Source organism: Xiphophorus maculatus, chromosome 4 (genome assembly GCF_002775205.1).
Source record: "Xiphophorus maculatus strain JP 163 A chromosome 4, X_maculatus-5.0-male, whole genome shotgun sequence".
In the NCBI taxonomy this organism is placed as follows: Eukaryota; Metazoa; Chordata; class Actinopteri; order Cyprinodontiformes; family Poeciliidae; genus Xiphophorus; species Xiphophorus maculatus.
This window is the reverse complement of record NC_036446.1, coordinates 14,582,991-14,588,346: the sequence shown is the minus strand read 5'-3', so window position 1 is coordinate 14,588,346 and position 5,356 is coordinate 14,582,991.

Below are 5,356 nucleotides of genomic sequence, written 5' to 3'. Positions count from 1 at the left end.
TATTCCATCTTCTAATTGGTAGTAAATTTCCATTCACTATTTCACCATGGCTTCACAGAGATCCAAATATTGTCAGTGTTTGGGATGTTGAGAGGTTGAGCTCTGCAACAGTCTGATTACATGTCTCAGTATGACTGAGTCATATCTTTACCTGCCACTCAGCACCAATGCTCTGCCATCATCTTGGAATGCTAGCACACAAGGGGACTCATTAGCCTGGTATTACAGATGTGACAAGCGCACCATAATGGGCCAATTATCCCAAAATGCCAAATTTCACTCCAAAGGAAAAGAAGTGTGTTGTGATTAATCGAGAACACTTAAGGGGAAGAGTTAGACAACGCTGTTGGATAGGAGAAAATATGTATCAGGCTGCCACCACTACAGATGCTTCCTCCCTCCTGACAACTGCAATTCATTTGAGATGCTATTAACATGCATAATTATGCTAATCAACCGGTAATTAAGTGCCAATTCATCAGAGACCATTTTTTTTGTCTGTAATTTCATCTAGCGTGGCTGGTGGTTGTTTTTTTTTCTTTTCTTGCATATTTCTTTATGCAATATTGCCCAAATGAGTGTCTTATCTCATCAAACAGATCCCTTGCTGTATGTATTTGCAGTTTGTAAACAGGATGTGACAAAAAGAGGATGCAATATATTCTGGCTATTCATATTTACGCAGGAGGTTAATAAAACCACACAACCAGGTGTTTTGTTAATAAATGTGAAGATCGTGTCCCTAAGAGGTGGATAACTTACACAGTAAGATAGTATTTTTCAGTTTGTCAAAATAGTAAATGTAATAACTATTTATGAGTACTCTGAATTATGAATTTTGGAAGAAAAGTTTGAATTGCTGTTTTGCTCCTCAACTCAGTGGAATTTTTTTCTGTTTCCTCCGTACAGACCATCAGCATTAACGTCTCATGATTGACTTTCCTTGTGTCTCATCTCTGCCGAACAAAATTAATATAAAATATGTAATAAATCTCTATGACCCCAGCTTTTAATCGTTCTGTTTATTCAAAGTGATTTTGCAGCAAAGAGAAAAAGTGTATGTCATTTGTATTTTTCTTTTGTTTTTGCTTTTTTGAGTCACACCTAAATGTTTCAGATGAGACAAATATTAAGATCAGTGAAAGATAATTTAAGTAATTACAAAAAGCAGTTTTCAAATTGTAATTTCATTTATTACACGACAAAAGCTATTTGACCACACCTGGCTCAATCTGAAAAGCAGTTGCTGTTCGGTTGTTCTACACCGAACAGCAACAACTGACATCAAACATTTTCCATTTCTGGCACTGACAAATTTTGACTTATTCTTTCTTGCAGTATTGCCTTAGTTCAGTAATATTGGAGGTTCTTCAAGAATAAACAACTAGTTAAAGGTTTTGTCATATGATCTCAGTCAGAATGAAGTCTGAACTTTGACTAGGCCCCTTTAAAATCTTTTTTTTTTCTCCCTTTACTCACTTGCTGGTTGGTTTGGGATAGTTAATAAATAAATGTTGAGACTGATTTTGGTAGACACTTCGGTTATTTATATTTCATATTAAACTACCCAAACATTTCATTTCAGCAAATACTTTTTCCAACTCAATATTAGGAATTAGATCTAAGAAATTGTAAAGATAAAATAAAAATAACTAAAGCAAAAAGTTTACAATTTTGTTCTTGCTCTGTCTTCTCTCTTTTAGTGCACCACAACACTGTTGTCTGAGACAGCACAGCACATATGAAATGTTAATTGCATTGGCAAGCCTCTGTCCAGTTTCATCCTGGGAGTCAGACAGGTGTTCTCATCAGACATGAAAGCCTTTGGTGATGTGTGTCAGTCTTGATCACCCATGATGATGGCCAAAGGTGCAGAAACAGAGTCCATTCTTCTGACATGGGAACTCTTTTGACTTTCAGCACTTTTATGATAGTTCTGGTTGATGTTTTTTTTTTATGCATGCTTGAGAAATTGTTAAATATTTCTTGGCAACCATTCTGATTTGTAAAATGTTTGGTGGAACCAAGCTCTGCCTACCAAGAAGCTCCTTCTCATAGCTGCAGTCTCCAAGCCTCCAAGCCTTCCCCACTCAAATCCCTCAAACTAGCAACAGCAGCAACTAACTTGACGCCAAAGCAAGATCTGATATATTCATGTCCCGGACAGATTTAGCTTTAAAATAATCTTTTCATTTTGCAAACATGTCTGACTGGAACTAATATTCATGTCTCGAAGCAGTCCAGTCTGAGTACCAACTTGAATCTGAAGAGGGAGCTGCTTAGTAGGGGGGAATTTTTGACTGTGATCTCTGTGAGCATTTGTATTTATGATTATGTTATGCGATCGTCCTACACACATGGTAATTGTTTTTGAATTTTTCATCGTCATGCATGTTAAAAGCAACAGAGTTACATTTACGCAGCAAATTCAGATTGTCTTTAGATTAACTCAAAGATTTAAAGACACAAACTTATCGTTAGAGATATTAAGACGATCTAAGTCAGATAAGTCTGTCACATCAGATGAACTCATCGCAGAGAGCAAAACGAAACAACCAACCAGGGCGATGCTGCCTCATTCTGTGGGATGAGATGGGCTCTGAGGTTTGATGGGGCAGAAAGAGACTCATGTAGACAGCTGACTGCTCCTTTAGACGGCATGTCAGCGTTGGCTCGGAAGCCACTCTGCCGCATCTGGGTGATGCAGTCATCATTGTGGCAGGCCTGTCAGAACAAACTGGTGTGCCGGAGACAGATACGACTTCAGTGGCTGGATGGAGAGTATGCAACACATGCACCTCCCTGACATCAAATATGTTCCCCCAACTGGCAAGCTGGTGGTACATTACTGACAGGAATGGCCAGTGACATCAGATGAAAACATGATTATGCTTCACTTAGGGCATCTAAAAGAGTAAATTGATGATGGGGAGAAACTAAAGCACAAATAGACTGGCTGACGAAAAAAAATAAAAAATAAACTAGTTTTTGTTGTAATGAATAAAAATAAAAAAAAATCAGGGACAAAAGAATAATAATAAAGCTTATAGGTGGATAAAAAAAAAACTGGAAGCAGATGCTGCCAATAGAGGGTTTATGTTGCATCACCTATCCAACGTTTTTATTTGTGATGCATTTAAATAAACTGACAGTCACAGTGGTAGAATAATGTGTAATCATTAGCAAAGAGTTTGGAAAAATATTTATGTAATGTAAACCATAATAATTTAATTTCCCTTTTTTTTCCTGATGTGCTATTAAAAAGTAACTTGGAAACCATTGAATGTCACAAACACTTACACTTAATTAAAACAATAGACACCATATTGCAAGGTAATATGTCAGTCAAGCCCTGCTTGCCTGCAGGTAGCAATTTACAGCAGAGGCATTATGAGAGAGGGTGACACAAATAATAGCTATTAAACTGTCAGCGGGTGCAGGCTGGATCACATTACTGAAATTAGCCTAAGATGCACTGTTATAAACAAAGCATCTTTTCTCCACGTAGACACGCACAAAAAAACAACAACAACAACTTGGAAAGCAGAGTAAAATTGAATGAAATGTGGATATATTTGACATGATTTTAAATCTAACTTGTTTTCCTTTAATGTGAAACGTCTTACATACTTTATAATTAGAGCAAAATGACAACAGACGTTTCTTAAACTGTAACACCTTCCACATGAAACACTACATTCATTGATTTTTCAAGAATAAAGAACAACATGGATGATTAAATGATTGTCCCAAAATAAATAAAAGTGCTTAGATAATAAGTGACAAAGAGCTGAAACCAAGTGTAAAAGTTCATAACTGGCGGTAGTCTGTCAGACTACATAGGCAACACTGACACCTGCTGGTTTAAAATGATTTATGTTGCGCTAAACATTCAATTCATATAACCTCTTGTCTTATAATACATTATAATCGCCAGCTTTATTAAACCTTGTGTTACAATTGCTTTATGCATTTTTAAGATGTTCACCTACCATAATGCCAACCTCCACACTTACATCTCTCCAATTTCTTTAATGTTGATCAGCTAAACAAAAATAAGAACTTATGACACTGTCATTTGCACTTAATTATCAGAATACTCTTTCTTTTCGAGCTAATGAAACGCAGAGCTAATATATTACTTGCTTTTTATATGCGTGTGTGTTTCAAAAATAGTCTTATAATCTTGTAGAAGTTTTAAAAAAATCTAAAATAATGTCAAAGCTAATTTTTAATATTTGTCAACTACAGTTCACAATGCAGTTATTTAAAATAAATAAATAAAAAACACAACTTACACTATCAGAGATGTGCCCACATGTTGATCAAATACTGACAGGTAAAATGTTAGAACAGGCTGAGACCAGCAAACACCATCACAAAGAGGATTAAAAAAACCTAAGATAAACAAATTTGCTGTTTATTTAAATACATCGAATAGGTAAAGTTCTCAATTAAAATAACTGAAAGATAAAGAAAAAATAAGCCTACTAGTGGAAAAACAGACACCACCTCATGTTTTTCTTCACAAAGCAGAATTTTGTCCATCATTTCTATCTTTGAAATGCAGAGTAAAGCTACACTAAAATAAAACTAGATACATTTTATCAGTATTTTTTTTAGGTTGTTCCAAGCAGCAGCAGCATGTCCCCAAGTGAGACCAACATTTGTTAGACAGCACCAGATGTGAAAATACATATAAACAAAAAAGGGTAAAGCAACAGTCTGAAGACCAGTGTCTGAGCATATCTATATTTTCCAACCCGGTGATCATTTGCTTCCAGATGCAGCTTTAATATGTACTGCAGTTTCTAATGGATTAATAAAACTGACATATGGCTGCTGATTACTTGCCAGTATGTAACATTTTTTAACAATTATATCTGGCTTGTTCAGGGATTAAATGAAACTTGGTTAGAGTTCAGATTTGTCATACAAATTAAAACATCTTTTAATGTTTTAATGTGTACAACATAGTCTGTTGTCAGTTTTATAACTTAAACTGACAACAGACTATGCAAATATTTTGGTGTATTATAAGGGTTAAACAAATAAATTGGAAAATAAATAAAATTAAATTAAAAATTCTAGTTTTTTGCAGTTTATCCTCTTGTATTCCAGGTGGGAGTATTTACACAGCTTATTCATAAGCAAGTTATTCTTCCACACACCCATCATTCCCTCAGAGGTCCCAAGCTCACATCCTGCCAGAGGGTGCTTGAGGGTTCTTCACTGTATCTTAGCTGTTAAACCCACGAGTGCTCTAGTGACCATGCACTACGGTCTGTCTGTCTGTCTATCTATATCTAATGTTGAAACAGAAATAAATATTACACGCCATTAAAAGCTTCAGAAA